At 42.6% G+C, this 19,283-nt stretch overlaps 1 protein-coding gene across 2 annotated transcripts in view; it reads right to left on the bottom strand.

Annotated features, from left to right (window-relative positions):
• ppp2r3a (protein phosphatase 2, regulatory subunit B'', alpha) overlaps window positions 1-18,962 on the bottom strand; it is a 56,898-nt gene extending 37,936 nt beyond the window's left edge. The window contains exon 1 of one of the 2 annotated variants that reach the window (XM_019269909.2): window positions 18,628-18,962. The gene's annotated coding sequence lies outside the window, so the exon portion shown is untranslated. The remainder of the gene's footprint in view (window positions 1-18,627) is intronic. The other variant, XM_019269910.2, reaches the window with a different exon arrangement.
• Between the last annotated feature and the right edge of the window lie 321 nt (window positions 18,963-19,283).

Genomic DNA, 19,283 nt, shown 5'->3' with positions numbered 1-19,283 from the left:
AGAGTACAAAGACAATGGCTGCAGCACATATGACTCACCATGCAGACGCACACACACAGAAACAGACACACACACACACACACACACACACACACACACACACACACACAAAACCTCCTTGGGGTTAGGCTTAGAAAAGAACATTCCCTCATTATAGCAGCGTAGCAGCAGTTCAAAGGCAAAGTGGGAACGCAGTGCTGTTACTATGGCACTAACTGGCTGCAAGCCTGGACCATCGTACTGATTACTGTCACAATTTATCATACTAACGCGCTGACCAATAGCCTGGCAAGTCACACGCACTAACCCTGACTGGCCAAGAGTGATGTCAATTGTAGACTATTACGGGATCATCAGTCGGTGACCGTGTAAATCCACAAAACCAGAGCTTAGGAGTAATTACAATAGTTATAATGTGGGATTTCTTTGTGTCGGGTACAAACGCTAACAAGTTATGTCACTCTGAGTCACAGAGTCGCCGGGCTAGCACGTCTACGAATGGCGGACTCCACCAATTGAACAAATCGACTCAAGTGATGTCACTTAAGGCAGCATTAGTTGCAGACTCCTCCAGCTCGCTTCTCATCTCTTGCTCGAGGTACTATTAGGGTAATATAGGCACTCGGCTATACTGCCAAAAAAACTGCAGTTCCTCGAACGGCCACTACAGCCTGGCTACCGAATGAGTAAATCTCGTTTTAAGTCAGATTGTCACCCGCACACCGTACGCACAGATGTCTCATCAATCAACTACCCAAACCGATTAACCCTTTTGATTAGCTAAAGCTTTGATAACCACGAGCTGAACTACGGTGTACACCTGTAACTGAATGCGTATACAAGTTATCTCAATAATAGGAAGAACTGGCTGGAGATTTATGGCATTAATGACCTGTAGGCAGCAGAAAAAAATATACACATGACAATAAAATCAATATTTTATATCATAAATATTACAATGACCTAAATCCCGGATGATATTTAGTCTCATACCACAATATGAATATTAAATAATTCAATTCGTATCGCTGAATTCCTAATAATATCATTAAAATCATGTTAGCTCTGCTGCTCTCACCACTACACATTGTTAGTGTGTGACTTACACGCCATAAATCTACTCAAGTGGCTGAAGAGGAACTGCAGAGTAAAGCTGAAAAAAGACGACGTGAACTGGATACCGTCATCACTATTGTGAGTCAATATAAAGAATGAGATGCTCTGCAGTATGTAGCTGTGGGTCAGAGGAAGGCCAACTAAAACTAAAGCTGCCTTATCTGGAGTGGTGAAACACACACACACACACACACACACACACATGCACACGCACAAGCGCACACACACATACTCTAAGACGTAGCACACAGCTCTAAAACAAAATCCAACTCATGTCTTCGTCTGCCTCAAATCCCTCATGCATTTGGTATGACGGCATGCCGTATAATGCTGGGATGTGTCATTGGCCCATTTCTCAGAACTTCGTGTGCGTGTGTGTGTGTGTGTGTGTGTGTGTGTGTGTGTGCATTTTTCCATAAAAGTTGAGAAGGCAGTAAATGCTATATGTCAAACAGGCATGTGGGTGTGTTTCTTCATACCATTAGCCGCCAGTAAATACTATAAATGTAAATGCGAGCAGACACCGAGCGCCATGATACTAAATTTTCCAGCTAGCGTTACTGAGCTCCTGGCAGACAGGGAAGGCAGACACACAGTCATCATGTCGGTCTACTGCCAAGTTCCTCCATGTGCGCGGCTCACATCTGTTTGCCGTTACACACACACACACACACACACATATGCAAACTTGCCCACAGGATGCCCTGTGAGATGCATTCGGTCATAAACTGAGACGCTCATGGACACCTACACTTGCACAAGTCGGTGCAAAGAGAAGTCTTTAACTCCCACACAAACCACATGCACCCATGCAAGTGCATGGACTGAACTGCCAGCATTGGCTGAGAGGAGTATGCAAACTATTCACGGAGCTTTGAATCACATTTGAATGCTTGCAAGGAGGCATCAACTTCACAGTCAAGGAGTGACTTGAATTCATATACTAATGAAATATTGTCAGTCAGACTGAATAAGATTGTTTTCAGACACTTTTTTTATTGGATTAGGCGCATCTGTTTTCATCTCACTAGCAAATACGCACATGCTTGCAACAGAACCGGTACCACAAAAATCTAAATTATTCTGTGTGCTTACATTTTAGGTCCAGTGTGTAAGATTTATTGAAATGTTTGTTTTTATTCATCATAGTTTCATCTTTGCGTTTGAGTGCAGGGGGCTGCAATCCACAACTACACCCCTAGATGTCACTATATCGCACACACTGATCGTTTAAGTTCTCGGAAAACAAAAAGAGCAACAAGCCATAGTTACTTATTCGGTTGCAAACTTGCCATTTTGCCATAAGTGGCCCCCTTTTTCACATCATCAACAGTCTTGAGGTGTAATTCCCCGCTATTAGAAATGAGCGCACACAAACACACACTCGTGATCCCTCAGGATTTGGCTCCTCGAGCAGCAGTGACAGTGTGACTGTTTTTTCGCCTTTGAAGTCAGGAGTCAGTAAACCTCTGGGAAACTGGTTTCGATCCTCGCCCTGTGTCTCCACCCCTCAGTCTGCGACTAAAGAGCAGCTTCCCGAAAGCCTCGTTATGAAGCCAAGAGAGGAGTTTCTTGTTATAATGATCTATTCAAAAAAGCCTTGGGCCTTTGTGTCAACTTAAGTCCAGAGATTGTATCTTCTTTTGGGAAATACTTGCTAATTTTCAAAAGCATCAGTCATTCATCAGAGTTTTTAAAAGCTTCCCTTCATCCCTCTCTCTCTCTCTTTTTCCCAGTGACACGCTGCACTGTTTGGGATTAAGGCTCTGGGTTTTAGCAGAAGAGATATTCTGACTTAAAAAGAGTGGAATTGAAGAAGTCCATCAAGCTTAGAGAGAGGCAGAAAAGAGGGGAGAGAGACTTTGACATTTTGAGGAGGTATAAATAAAAGACTACAGTTGAAATATATTTCCCGTAAAGCTACTCACATCCAAACACGCTCACTCAGAAAACACCAAAAATCCTCACACCCAACAATGCCAGCAACACATCCACGTGGACCAAAGACCAAGCTAAAGAGAGAGAGAGGGAAGAATAAAAGGCAGCCAAGAGTAAACATTTGGCTTCTCTTTCTACTCCTTCTAATTTGCAATCCGTCATCATCTCCCTTTCATCATGACAAAAAGATGGATTTGAGAGTCCCGGAGACAGGCGAAAACAAGAAGACTTTAAGGGCACGCCATTACAACATGACTTACGAGAAAACAGTCTGACAGTGCTCTAGTGTGTGATTAATATGCTGTAGGTGTATGTTGCATCCATAGGAGAAGGGCGTACAGAGGGCAACGCTGACGTCCTGAGGTGTACAGCCTAAATATAAGTCCCGATGCCTGCAGCTAGAGTGGCCTGCATTCCTCTGATTCAGCCTGAATGATGGATACCTCAGATACCTTCCCTCACTGTCACACAGTCTCTCACTTAACAGCCTCCCTTGCCCATGGGTGAATCTTTAACACTCAACTCCTATCCTCACCTCCTTTGCCCTTTTATAAACTCATACATGCCAGAAAATGCGCCACATGATCCCCATATCTCGTCAGGATCCAACGGCTCCAATTGGAAACAGGATTTGACGGTTACATCATGTGGACGGACAACTGGTTTGATCGTTTAATTTACATTCTTGACGTGCGGCACTAGGTCTGCAACTAGTTTGGTTATGGATTAATTTGACAAATATCTAAATCAAAGAATTGTTATGGCAGAACAAGCTGAACATAACATATTACATTTTAGCACCAAATCCACCAAAATTTTGCAATTTCAAAAACTTTGATACTGAAACATATCCTTTTACTTTTGCAGGATCATCAAATTGAACACAGAGTAGGCCAAGAGACAAATTTAAGGGGTCGTGATGATGATTAGAAGAATGTCAAGAGGAGGAAAAACATATTTCTGCTACACCAAATTACATTTATTATTTATTTATTATTATTTCGGAGACGTTCCTTTAATATTTGTTTGACTTTTATCTTGTGAATACCTGGATAATCACTTTTTGGTTAAACTTTTGATCAACTGGCAGACATAAAAAGTTACAAGCAAAAACATTCTCTCAGAGAGAGAAAAAGGAATCAAGGAAATGAGGAAGTGGCTAAACAACAGAGTACCAAAATATTCCCTGTGCGACTTAAAGGGCAGATGACGGTGGTATGACGAAGGAGGAGGAGGGTACCGACAATTTGTAATGTGTGTTTTGTCTCCGACCCACATCCATGCATTTGGTATTTATGTGTGTGTGTGTGTGTGTATTCATAAATGCAGTATCTGATCCTGAGGGCATTGATATTAGCGTTAGTGGAAGCATGTGATGCGTGAACCAGTATGAAAAACACAGCTTATGTCTTAAGTTTCCTAAAGGTTGACATTATAATGGCACCAAATTTTCACCCATCAGTAACTGTATTTTGATTTTCCAACATGTGTGTGTGTTTCAAGCTGGAACTTTTTCTTCCTGTGTGTGTCCGTGCTGTGTGTGTTTTGGCCCTAGAACTGTGGGAGTGCATGTATCAACAACAACAACACAGTCCGCAGGCGTCCCAGAGGACCCGAACACCAAAAGCCCCTCTGGTTCCCATGAGCGCACAGCCCACGCAGTCCGTCACTGGATTGTGTCGGTTTCTATTGTGAAACTTTATACAGTGTTGCTACAAATAAAACAGTAAATCACCACTTAATCACAACGTTACTATGATGAAATTACAGAGTAATTACACACACAAGCCGCATCAGTGTAGTCAACATGTAGCTGGGCCTGTTTCTGTGTTTGTGAGATGCATGCTTTTAAAAAACTCAGTCTTTAATCAGGAGGCAATCAAAAAGTACAGACTGGGAGCGTAGGATTGTATTATTATTCTAATTCTAGCTGCTTTACCTTTACTATGTCGTACACTCAGTGTGACTTCTAAACATAACTTTATAATCTATTTTCACTCAATTCCCATGCAGATAAGTTGTTAATCGGGAGGAATTACAGGAAAACGTATGTTATATTAAAATAATAAAAGAAATATAGATGCACGCCCTTATAATATCTAAGATATAAAAAGAGAAACACACTTTTTTGACATCTGGGTCACATGGGAGATGACAGAACTGAGAATGGAGCCAATTCATGCACAAATTTACTAATAAAACAACTGCAGATCAAATTCCTGCATTCCCAGGCTAATCAAAAATAATCTTGTATGAATTGTATGAATGTATAATCAACAAGAGCAGATTCACTCTCCTACTGCAAAAGCTCCAATAGATACAGAAGGTGCACTGGCAAAAAAAACCTCTGTAAGCTTTATTCTCCATGACAGAAATACAAACACTGAAAGCTGAGTCAGTAATCGACACAGAAGTACAAATATTTATTTAGGTATTTCAGGAAACGTCGATGCAATCGGCGCATGCATTGATCAGGTTTATAGGTAGTAGTTTCTTTCTTAGTGTTTCCGCTACGAGTTTTATTTTTGTCTGTTAAGAGGGTCACCGTGTCAGATCAGGCGATTATCGAGACATAGATTCTTGCCATGGTTTGGCCGAGAGACAGTGAGCGACTACACTCTGGTCCCCGACCAGTCACAGTCAAGAGGTGTTAGGGACGGACTTCCAGGAACAAGAACTCAAATAAACAATGGAGTCTGAAGCGGTGTATGATTCTGGTTGTCCTGTGTTCAGAAAAGCCTGGGACCTTTCCTCTGTTTCGTAGTTTCTTTCGTTTTTTGTGGAATTCTGCATAGACGGCAAAAACAATTCGAACATGCTCGTCTTTCTGTCGGAGATTCGGGTGGATTTTCAGGATGCAGCGTCAGTCATCATCCATTATTATAGAATATGTGAGATAAAATAATCAGTCGTCACCCTCAATGCCCATTTATTTTTTTGTCCAGGGCGTCCTACATCTGTCGGGTCGGGCTATTATCACCGCCATTGTATCGTGTAGTTTGAGTTTGACATTCATCCAGTCACAGCAGGCCATCAGGTTTAAGCAATTAATAATAATAATAATACAGTTTATTTAAAAGTGCTTTTCAAGGTACTCAAGGACACTTTACATAGGAAGAACATCAAATCATCAAAACAATATAAGATAGTACACTAAAAACACATAAGACTGAGCTAAACATTAAAAGCAATTTTAATTTAAAATGGTGCCTAATGTTACCATACATAGATTAATTCCAATGAGTTACACAATATCAAATATAAAGATTATAAATTTGGGAGGTGGAAGAACTTATAGCAGATCAGCATTCAGTATCAGATACATAGGTTCATATTTTATGTCTTAATATAATACTCAAATTAAAATAAATACTGCTTCTTAAAATGGATTCCAAAGTTCACTTGATGCTCATTTGGAGTTACATAAATCTGGGTATTGTACAAAATTTCCCTCTTTTTGTTACTATCCTGTATCCTCCAAGCAAACACTGCAAACTACTCTACGTCTACACTATGTCTCAACTACTCGATATGAGTGCAAGCGATAATGCTGTAGTAACTGTTAACTGTAGAGAGTGTGTCACTCGAGGATGAAAGAGAATCTAACTTCTGAAGCGCACGTCATGCATCCTTGAAAGAAGAAAGACGGCAACAAAAAAAGCCCATAAAGCTGCAAAGACAGCTAAAAAAAGAAAGAAAGAATGGGTGGAAAGAAGGGAAAGAGAGAGAGACAGAGAGAGTTACCGAGACTCGGTGGACTCAGTGTGCAGGTGATGTGGCCGCAGCTGCAGCTGTACAACAAGCTGTCTTTGATTCGCTGCAGTTCAAACACATAGCAAGAGAATCACCTCACTGATGAAAGAACGCCAATGATATCAAACTACCACATCTCAGCTCTCACAGGCATCGGGTACTGCCACACAAACACACACACAGCAGAACAGTGAGATATTTATACCAGCATTATAGAGCCAGGGATGCAGGTATGTGCAGCATTTTATTCTCCATACTGTATATGGACAAATCTTTTACACACACACACACACACAAATCCAAGTCATTCAGTTTGGATGAGACACAAATGTCTCTGGTGTTTTCCCCCCCGAGGGGCCTGTACCTGGACAGATGAGAAGCCAGAGGAAGACGATACTGGAGGGGGGGCTGAAACTGAGGAAGAAAGTCTTGTCAGCGTTGTCAGAGATCAGAGGACAGATGAAGGAGATGTACAGAAGACGGAGAGAACAAGAAGGAGAAGGGAGGAAGGGCAGAGAGAAGGAATGGAAGCAAAAGAGAGAAACCTACCTGTCAGTCTCAGTTCTTATACATGTTTAAGGCTGCTTCCAGAGATAGCTGACAGGATGGGGAGGGAGAGATTTTGTTTCCATCCAACTGGAGGGTTTTGAGTAAACTCACAAAATGTCACAGAAAAAAAAAAAAAGCTTTAATCCCAACAGCTGGGTTTAAGTGAATAAACAGGCCACAAGGAACATGGAAAGAGAGAAGCTGTTATTGTCTTTTACTGTCAACAAATGATGCTCACATTTCATCCTTTCATCCAAGAATAAGACGTGTAGTTATATTTAAAATGCTAATGCACTTTATGCACAACATCCCTGCGGAAAATGTACGCACGCAAAAACAGCAACAGGTGTGACATGTCCGCGAGGTTCTGAAGAGTCCGACGGACAAAGTTTCTGCAGTTTTCCGGGCTCTTGCACAATTGAATCGAACCGCGCGGTCGACTGTGCCAAACCCATATCACTTTTAAATTGAATAGTCGGAAAAATGTTTTGCACGATTCGAAAGATTTTATCTAAATTGTAGCCTTGCTTTAACTTAGCGGAGACAGGGCGATGTTCTTCTGAAGTCTCTCCAAGACATCAGAAGAAGAAAAGAAGAGAAACTAAAAGATCCTCGTTCGAAGGATCTCTCGGGTCTCATCGCACAGCACGGCTCGGCTCTAACTACCAGTTGAAGTTGGTCTCGAATGTGTGCTGTCTGTGCTTGTGTGTGTCTCTCAGCAGGGATCCAGCACCGTCTGTAACCATGGAAACCACAAGGATGTAGCATTGACAATCACTGGAAGCGATGGTATATAATACAGATGCCACGCGCACGCACGCACGGAAAACCATCATCCCGTGATCAAAGCGAGGGTAAAGTCACATTATTGGCGTCCTCGAGAGTCCGACTGGGATTTCTGCCACCGTGTTTTGTTGTTCTGAAAAAGAAGAGGCTTTTTGTTGGGAGGCGAGCTGAGCACATTTATTTCTGTTCACATTCACACAGCAATCAGTTGGCAATTGGGAATTGGGAGCAACTTCACTAGAGTGCAACGTGTTGCTCAAGGGCGACTTGATCTGTTTACTTTAGCCCTGTTTACTTTCCTCACCCAGACTTCCCTCCCCTTGCCTTTCTCAACCCAGCAGTCTTGCAGCGGTTACGAGCCTACTGCATCAACTACAGCCACCCGACATAAAACCTCTTCCCAGGAAGCCCCTTCGTGAATTGTCAATCCTACCACGCACATCTGTTACATATGGATGACTCTGTTACAAACCTCATCTTTCCTTCCTTTGTTATACCACGGGAGACTACCTAATTAAAGCAGAAGTGCTGCGAAAAGTGGGGTGAGGAGACAATAACAAACATGACCAGTCAAGCCCAAATTGTTACGAGCCTATGTGGCGATAGATAGATCACTTGGAGGAGCGGTAATGTGGTAAACAGGTGAAGACGGCAGAGAAGCTGTCACGACATCTTCACTATGTAGAGCACTGAATTTGACATTTTACTTCAGTGTCTGCTCGAAGAAGTACTTTCTTCTAACAAACCCACGATGCAAGACATGTGAAAATTCACAATTCTGCAGCTCTACACCTGTCAGCAACGTCGCAAAATGAGTGTTTGACACCTCAATTCATAGCTCGCTTTAGACGAATCAGTCGCTTGTCTGTTAGTAGTGAATGAGCGAGTGTTTTTTGGACATAGCAGCTCTAGAAATCTTTAGAATTGCTCTCTGCAAACACGCACTTACGCAAACACAGACAAGGAATGCGCGTCATGTCAAATATTTCCCCAAGTATGATAAAATATACCTAAAGCGAGCAACTATGAGAGCACAAAATACAGAGCAGCTCCACACACACACACACAAGGTTTTGACACAAACACACACACAGCCACTAGTGGTCAGACTGGCAGGCAGGAGGGAAGTTTGAGTGTGCTGGGATCTGACCAGTTCACCGTATACTTGCTGCCAATAACTCACCACACACACACGCGCACGCGCACACAAGAACACACACCACTGCTTTGTCCGACCACAGCTTCTGTGAGTCTGTGTGTGTGTGTGTGTGTGTGTACATCTGCATGTGTGTTTGACCTTCTTTGTGCGCCACAGGCCTTGCGTATCCACATATATACGCCGTGTGTGTCTTGCGTGAGCGATTGTGTTACAGTGTCCTCTAAGTGTGTATGTATGGGAGTGGGGAAGTTAAAGACGGCGGTATAAACAATGTAGGGACTCCCTTGACTTGTGTTTACTGACCGAGATAAAGGCCGTCATTCCTCTCTCACCACCAACCTACTTCCTCCTCCCGTCCAACCAGAAAGAGGGAGAGATGCACTTAAGCCTTGGCAATGTCAGGGCGATCTTATCTTGCCAATAAAGCCCCTTGAATGGATTTAGATTAAACCGAGAGAGGGCAAAAACAAGAGAGGGCACACTCGTACAACGGGGTCATTTTTCCCCTCTGAGAGTCCTCCTCCTCCTCCTCTTCTTCTTCTTCTTCTGGTTTTCCTCCCACATCACATGTTAATGTACTTACAGCTCTGCAGAAAAAAAAAAAAACCTTTACTCTGTCCTGAGATGCTGGCTGGCATAACAAACAGGAGCCTGAAATAGTCTCTCCCACTGTTTCCCATGCTGCACTAGAGGTATTTCTGTGGTAAAGTGAATTCCAGCGTTGGATCAAATAATTTACCCGCTTCTCCCGTCTTTCTACTTCCCTCTCTGTGAAGGTTTTACCGGATTACTGTCGCTCTATCTGGCCGTCATTCCTTAACATCTACTTGCGCCTCACTCGTGGCTCATACCTCAACATTTCTCGATCTCTATCTTTTTTTTTAATCGCCCCTCCCTCCCCTCTCTCTTCCACTCGCCGCATTTCTCCATCTGTGGTAGCCAGTGAGACGCATGGTCTACCCACACTGACCAGTAAAAAGCAGCCCTTTTGCCTCTGTCATTTAGTCGGCCTGTCTGTTATACAATTCAGGATGTTGTGGGCCAAAAACACCCCATGGTCTCCAAGAGGGCAAAGACACAGACTGTCTACTTATGATGTCACAGGTTTGGATTGGTCTCGTGACCTTTCCTCCGCCGTCTTTCTAATCATCTCGCCTCTTGTTTTTCCAGTCGAGGGTTTACTTGCACACATTTAACACCTTGAGGAAGCCCGACCACAAATTGACTGTAAACTCAGACGTGCTGTTAAACGCATCACGAAGGCTCCGCGTGCTTCCGCCGTGAGAAAACACAACAGAGGAGAGGGGTAATGAAAAGAGCAGCGAGAGTAAAGGGAGCTTAAAAAGCAAGCAAGAAAATATTTTTAGCTTCAGACCCATTCATGTCTCGAACCAGGGCCAGGAAGAACCGCAATGCCATGACTATGAATGGTACTGTTAGTTAGTATTTTCTTTCTTTCTTCCTTTCTTTCTCTCTCTCGTTCTCTCTTTCTTTCTGTCTTGGCAAGTGCCCTGCCACTGGAGGAATGCCTGGTTCAGATTCAGATGTGTGTGTGTGTGTGTAGAGTCTGGACAAAGAGAGCCAGTGTGGACAACAGAACACAATCAACCACTCAATGGATAGCTATTAACTCATCGCACACAAATGCACACAAAAACACACACACACACACACAAATTCCAGTTCGGCGGAGAAGCAGTGACATTCAGACCCGACCAACCAATCAGCGCTCTTTATACCGCAGCTACAATGGAGCCAGTCAATGAGCAGCAGAGGACGATGGGAGATCTGTGAATCAAAGTGTCGGGCTCCTCATCCCTGTCTCACTAATCTTCCCTCCCTCCTTCCCTTTTTTTTTTTTTGCTTCCCAGGGTGGATCTCTCAGTGGTTAAAGGTGGTTAGAAGAGGCCATCGGGCACAGTCCACTTCCCACACACTCATGTATGAATCACCCCATTGTGGGCTGGGTTCGATTCCTAACACTGTTGTGTCTTCTTGTGTATGGGCTTTTATTTTGACAACGATGGAGCTACTGTGTGAGTTGTTTTTTTTAAATATTTTAGCCCACGAGTTGAAAAGGTAAGACTCGACTGACTCACATTAAGCCCGGATAATATTTCAGTATCACTGTTTATCACTCAGGATTATCTCTCTATTATAAGTTAAATATGATCTATGCATGTCGCAGTGTCACATCTCCGACAGAGGAAGAAACAGCAGTCAGACGATCGCACAGGTTTTAAATAGATCAGGCAAATAACCAACTGAGTGTCTGTTGAAAACATCCTGTTCAACTTTGACTTACTGTACTTGTTATGTAACGCGCGCAAAGTTTTCCTGAGCAATTAGCGATTGTTGCCGACTTCACAGGACGTTTTACCGTCAAATAAAGTTTCCTCTATTTCTGGAAACTTCTTACAATAAAAGGACATTCATATTTTCCAAATTTACTTATCTCACATACATGATTTAGTTTAAAAAGTAAGAATCATTCCAAGCCTTAACTTCTACTTCACGAATCCATTTCTACTGAACCAGAGAGTCAAAGCTTCATCCTCCCAAACGTCTTACAGACAGAGGTCAACGTCCTTAAAGCCCTGCAGGAATTTCAAAAATGAGATCTCTGTTTTATGATCTGCTTTTTGTCTTAACATTTGCAACAGTGCACATCTGTCCTAACCTATCAATACGTACTGTTAGCTTCATTGTTATTAGGCAGTCGTTTCAATTTAAATTGTCTGATCCTCTCGTGTTTTGCCCACATTACCCACAACTACTTTAAGTCAGCTTTAGGCTATCGCCAAATCAGACAAGTAGTCAACTTAATCCGACCTTTCCTCCCGCCGTAATGGTAGCCCACTTTCATGGTTTGCCACAAACCACATGCAAAAGCGACAGGTGAACTGCTCCCAAGTCTAAAGTGTCTCCTCTCCCTCCCTGTCTTTGAATTTCCCCTTCTTGATTTCTCTGCGTCGCAGAGAAAAAACAAAATTACAAAAAGATGTCGAACTCAGTTCAAGGTGCCTCCCTTGATTGATGGTGTATCAACTCAATTCATGCCTCTCTCTACCGCTAAATGGAATTTATAAGATGAATGTCAGTATGGGTGTATCTAAAAAAAAATCTGATTTTGACTTGACGAGTGCACCCGATGACAAAAAGCAGTGACAACCAAGCAAAGAATGTGACTTTGGATTATTGAGACGCAGCCCCCTTCCCTTCCCTTCCCTTCCCAAACACACACACACACACACACACACACACACACACACACACACACTTCTCACTAACACACTCACACTTTCCCTGTCACGTCTTCATTTTTAGCAGCCGGCAGTGTTACATGGAATATGAGACGACCACCCACACACACATATGCTGCTGGGAAATGTGAATGACTGTGTCACTAAAAGTGCCATGAAGACGCTACAATAGTCCCTTGTGCTGCAGAGATGAGTAACCTCGGAGCGTTTGTGTGTATGTGTCTGTGTGTGCACGTGTGTGTGTGTGTGCTTGCTTGTGTGTGTGTGTTGTACAACTAAGGGCAGGCGGGCACTTGTGGGTGCAGAGAGCTCCATAAATCACACTCTGAATCAATTAGAAAGCATAAATGTGAGAAGTCCTACGGCAGCCTGGTATACAGTTTAATGCTGGGGTTGATTACAGACACACACACACACACACACCACCACACCCATAGAACGACACACACACACACATACATACACACAAACAGCCAGACACAAACACACAGTGTGATGTAACTCATAATGGCACATGAAAGTAATCCAAAAATGAAACTTAATTAAGATTTTGTGTTCTACTGGATCCTGTCTCCTCTTTATGTGCGTCTCTCTCTCTGTTGATCTTTTTATGACATGAAACACGCTCGCACACAGTCGCCGTCTGACAGGCAGTTTAACGCAGTATCAGGGAGTTGTCCTGACTTAACCAGGGAGGTGTGTGTGCGTTTGTCCGTCTTAGTTCAAACACACTTTACACCGCTGTTACTTTGCTTATTACACAACTCTGTCTCACTGACTGCCTGTCTGTGTCACAGATTTACTTTAATCATTAGACGATAGATAAAAATACATCATGACACCGCACTGTGCTGTCTGCTTAATGAAATGTACATCCTGTGATTTTTTCTTTTGCCAAAGAGCACTCAGACTTTCTTGAAAGTCAACTGCAGCGAGTCTCTCGAACATATTTTAAAAGGGGTAGATCAAATCATAACACTTATATTTGAGATATCCTAGCACAGGTCAAACGGCAAAAACACTTCCTACAGTAACTCCTACAGATTTATTTCCATAACAGTCACATAACTTCAAGTTAAAGTGCTTTACAGTAGTTGTATTTCCTATAAAGCAACTCAATAGCATCGTTACACCCTTCCCAACTGGTAAACGCCCTGACCCGTCAAACACCACACTCCCTGCTTTGCTACAGAGGCTTTCTGTTACAAATTTGTAGCCTCCGAGCCCAAATTTTGTTAACCCCTGATGACATGTTCAGGGATATTTCCTCAAGACTTTAAAAGGCTTCGGAAGTGAGCTTCACGGACGGACAAGTGAAGCTCACGGTAGTACACAGTGTACCTATGATATCCTTGATGACAACAAACATTTCCTGAATTGAAAACATGCTCCAACCTGCTCCGGCGTGAGACTAGTGAAGTCAAGTCATAGTAAAAAAAAATAAAAAAATCTAAATCAGACACAACCGATCTGACTCAAAGGGCTTTATGTACCATCTGTTCAGCAGCACTCTGTCCTCAGACCTGCTGTACTACTGTACGGCTACTTACTATTTCCATGCTGATTAACGAATGACTGGTTAGTGTTAGGATCAATACAATAAAACAGGAACAATAAAACATGCAGATTATGTGTAGCTTTAACACATCTGAGAACCTTTGGCCATCAAATGTTTCGGATTTTCCGCTTGAAAACGGCCTAAATGATTCACCAATTATCGAAAAGTTGCAGACTGATTATTTGGCATGACTGATGCTCGTTAAAAAAAAAAAAAATAGTGGAAATGAAACAGGGCGTTGTGAGTCTACATTTTGTGACTCAGCCCACTGATCCAACTACATCTGTCTGCACAGGAACCACTATAACCACAGCCAGTACATCACGGCACTCCCAGTGTTGCTAGGTACGTACTGTCCTTCCACACCTATGTGCAAAATGGATAAAATCCAGATTAATATCACACATGCGTGCACAGGATTGCAACACAGCCGCACATCTATAAAGTTGTACACACAAAGCTTGGGAACAACAAGCACCTGTGAAAAGACGCACATCTGTGTGGGGACTGAGAGAAACCGCGACTCGTAGAAATACAGATCCAACAAGGACACAGATTGTGTCGCCCGTCCGCCCACCAGTCCACCCACGAACCGTCCATTCGAGCCGGGAAGCAACAGACCACGTAGGTGATCGAGCAACTTATCTGGAAGTTAAAACACATAAAACAACCTCCTCCGCAGTGTGAAGATGAAAGGAAAGGAGACGGCCAAGGAGAAATGGAGTAATGGTGCGAAAAAGGGCTGCGGTAATTAAAATGCTCTGTCGTTTAACTTGATTAAATTGATACGAGTGGCTCTTTAAACAAGGATAATAATAGGAGAAGGCAGCATCTTTTGATATGTCATCATTTTGGCATCGAGAATGACAAATCTGCCTCCGATGCTGAGATTATAAGCACTGAAATCCTTTGATATTGGAGGAAGATCACAGCTACAGCTGATCACCAGAGGGTGTAAACTGCATGACCTCTAGCTCTCCTCTAAGTGTGAATATACTCCTTTTTCCACCAGTGGGTTAAGTTTACACATGGAGTAGATGTCTGGCCCTGAGCTACTTTAACATCATGTTTCACATCAGTAGCATTCTTCTGCATCTGTCCATCCATCAGGAACGGTGAAGACATATACGTTACTCATATGAAGTGTCATTTACAAATGATATGATTTCTCTCTAAAAACCACACACACTAGCAAGTAGCAGTATTAATCGCTCTAATATGTCTTTTGGTAAATTAATGTCAGGGAATGAAATGTCAAATAATGGTGGAAAATGTGACTAACATCATGCCAGATCCCAAAGGTATAGCAGCTGTAACTAATGATTATTTTCATGATCGTATTCTCTATTAGTCAATGACTTGCTTGGTCTAGAAAACATCGTAAACCAATAAAATACGTGGAAGATATCCAAAAGCAACACATGCTCACATTTGAGAAGCTGAAACCATCATCATCATCATCATAATCAATTAATCGCTGCAGCTCTAATTCTGATCATTATAGAGCATACTGGATCTCAACCAGACATGTGTGTTTTCATATGTTGTTGTTCTTTGTTGATCTCACCACAACAGCTCAGGCTTGTCTGTTGTTCATCGCAGCTTCTCTCGGTTGTTCTTATCGTCTTTTTAACGTGTTTTTTACAGAATTACGGAGGTATGAGGCCTCCTCCCAACTCCATGGGCGGCCCCATGCCAGGGATGAACATGTAAGTTTAAAACGTCTCACTCATCTGGTGAAATATAGTGAATCTTTATCAGCGTCTCGGTTAATCTCTTATGTTTTCTGTCTCTTCGCGACATTTTCGTCTTTCTCTGTTTGTCATTCACTTTCTTTTTTTTGGCCTCAGCGGTCCTGGAGGAAGAGGGCCTGGGCCACATAGTCAGATTTCAATCATTTTAAACTGAATTTATTCACGTAACTTTAACTCAACACGGGGGAACAAAGTGTTTAACACAAAAACAAAAGGAAGAGTCACTCGATGGCAGAAGGGTACTTTACAACTCACCTGCAGAAACTGCGGTAATGCCTTTTGATTTCAATACTTGAAACTGAGAGCTCATTTCATCTGATTTTCTATATTTAAAAAAAAGGATAATTGACACTGCGACACCCCTAGACGTTACAGATGAAGAAAACTTTGTCCTGATATCAGCGATTTCCTCTTTATTCAGTCGTACAGGGTCACTGAATTCTGAGCTCAGAGACAATCCATCGTGCAACGTAATATCGCCTTATTCATCTCGTTTCTGCCAGCGGGCATTGTTCTGTCATTTAAACTGTATTCTCACATCACCGTTGTTTCCTCTTCTGTCTCGCTCATTTGTTGCGGTGAGCCAATGTCAATACAAGAGTGACTAATGGCTTCGACCAATCAGCTCCCAATGCAGTGAGGTATACACATTTTGATTTAGGGGGGTGTTGAATTGTGACCGAAGCTGCTAATTAATTAATCAATTAGTTGAACATTAAGAATTACTATTGGTAGAGCCGTATTAGTGCATGCCTACATTTCACAGGGCAGAAAATCCTCATATTTGAGAAGCTGGAGCCCGAGGCTGTTGGGTACTTCTGCCTCATTAATGACTTAAATCAGTCTTAAATAAGTTTGTCAATCAGCTCATCTGTTTGTTGACTGATAGCTTCAGTTTGAGGTCTGTCCTAACTGTTTTTATGATCACAATGGTAGTGTCGTCCTTAGGTGAGACCGTCTTTTAGTCGTGCGGTTGGTGATGGGATGTTTATTCTCTCTGTCACACACACAAACTTCCACATTCCCCACAGTTCATGCGAAGCGAGCGGTCTTTGTGGCCTTCCAAGAGTCAGTGTGTCCAGCCAGGCTCGAGTTACGACGGACAAGATCCTCTCTCACACACACACACACACACACATACACACTCAATGACATTTTCAAACATCCATCATCTTACAGACACATCCACTGAACAGGACAGGGAGAAACAAGAGAGCACTGGTTCGTCGCTCTTATAACGTATCCTCTCTGACTCATTCCTGTCGCTCTCCGCTGTCTATAAGTAGCAGAAAAAGAATTGCCGTACAACAAAAAGACCTATCAAGCGCCACGTTTGTCCGCACTTCCAGCGTCCTTGAGCAACACATCCTGGCCATCGCGTGAATAAAAAGTAACATAAAAGAAAAGTATAGCAATAAACGGTGACGCACAGTTACTAATGGACTCCTAACACCTTAGCTATTTGAACAATAGGTTGACTCATACACCTTTAGGAGTGAATAACAGGTCCAGAGGCAAAACACGCAGTCACACAAACTGATTTAACTGGACTACGACAACACAGATGCACGTAAAGAAAACTTATATCGGGGAGAAGAGGGCGTCATCGTCTATTTATGGGGCTTTGAAATAAAAGTGCATTTCAGGATCAGGAGCTTAGCAGCCTTACACGGTTTGAAATCAAAGCAGCGAGGTCATTACAGGTCATAATTAAAAGACATTAAGATGACTGACTGGAGATGTCGCTCAAAGTGTGTGTGTGTGTGTGTGTGTCACATCTATTCTAGGAGAATTCCAGAGGGGAGACCCTGTGACTGACCCCCACCTCACAGGATCTGACAGGATATCACCAGACGGGCACACACACACACACACACACTCATATGTATATACATATATATGCGCATATGCAGAGAAACAAACAAATGATGGGATCTTCGAAGGACACACACACAGCAATGATAAGCTGCACAGCACCACATTTGTGTATGCAGGCCTTGTTTTTAAATGTCATTTTTAAATTGCCTCATGTAAAGCGCCTGAGTTGTCTCCGCGTTGCAGCTCTGCAGCGACTGAACCGTGCTGTAGAGTAAAGAACAACAGGATCTTAAGACACATTATTGCCAATAACACTGCAAAATTTATAATAAGAATAAGTTTGTTTTTAAGTGCTTTCTGCTCAGGTATCCAAACACAACTCACTTATTGCACTTGTGCGACACACTCGCCTGAATCCTAAACAAACAGATGTCACTTAAAATGTTAAAGTTACCTGTGCACACTTTAAAAACAGCCTGGAGGAGGAGGGGGGTCAGACTTGCCTCATATGAGACCTGGCTGCATGTTGCAGTAGGCAGGATGGACCCCCACCACCACCACCACCACCACTTCAATGATCCGCTACAAATCTGAGCATGCAATCTCCCAAACTTCCTGTGACACAACAGGAGGATCCCCCCTCTCTCTCTCTAATGTGAACACGCGCGCACACGCGCGCGCACACACACATATACATATATATATATATATATATATATATATATACACATACGCACGCTCACAAACGCGCGTGCAGAAACAGAAATACTTCAATAAACACGCCCTAGTTATTCCCAAAAAAAAAATAATAAAAATAATAATAAATAAATTCTGATGCTGGCGACACACGCGATATCCTAAAAGGATTACCGGACGGTAAACACACGGTAAAGTTTCTAAACACAGAGAAGAGAAAACATTTTCATCTCCTACCTTTTTTTTTTCTTCTCTCTCTCCCTCCTCACACCTCCCTTCTTTCACTCCTCCTTTCCAAACTCTGTCACGACGAGGCTCGCCGCAGACTGCGAAATCTTTTTTAACGGACGCTTCTTTTTTTTTTTTTCCGGTAACCGGGGAACGGCGAGAGAGAGAGAGAGCAGACGTGTGCTCCACCGTACAGCGACTCCGTGTGTATGCGTATGAGTAAGCGTGTGTGTGTGTGTGTGTGTGTGTGTGTGTGACAGCTCACGGAGAGAATGAGCAGAGAGAGGAGAACCGGGGAACTTAGGGGGAGTTCCCGTTAACAGCCGGGGCGGGGGCTCGAGTAGAGTGACAGGCTGCACAGTTTTTAGTCTGTATACTACAGTTTACTTAATATTACCGACAAAGTAAGTCATGCATTCAACCAAATATAGTTCTATGTTGTTGCATTTTATTTTGAAATGTGTGTACTTTACATAGTATTTGTATTTGTACAACTTTATTCCTGTATATGTCAAAATACATCACATATAATATATGATATTTATATAAATTTAATAATTAGCAATCAATCAGTCAATCAGTTGATAATTTTGGCAGATAAAATGATAAACAGACATCTTCAAATGGCTCGATTAAAGGTCCGGTGTGTAAGATTTAAGGGGCTC

This window comes from Larimichthys crocea, chromosome XXIV (assembly GCF_000972845.2).
Source record: "Larimichthys crocea isolate SSNF chromosome XXIV, L_crocea_2.0, whole genome shotgun sequence".
Classification (NCBI taxonomy): Eukaryota; Metazoa; Chordata; class Actinopteri; family Sciaenidae; genus Larimichthys; species Larimichthys crocea.
The sequence above is the reverse complement of the archived record's forward strand: the minus strand, read 5'-3'. Positions and strand labels throughout refer to the sequence as shown.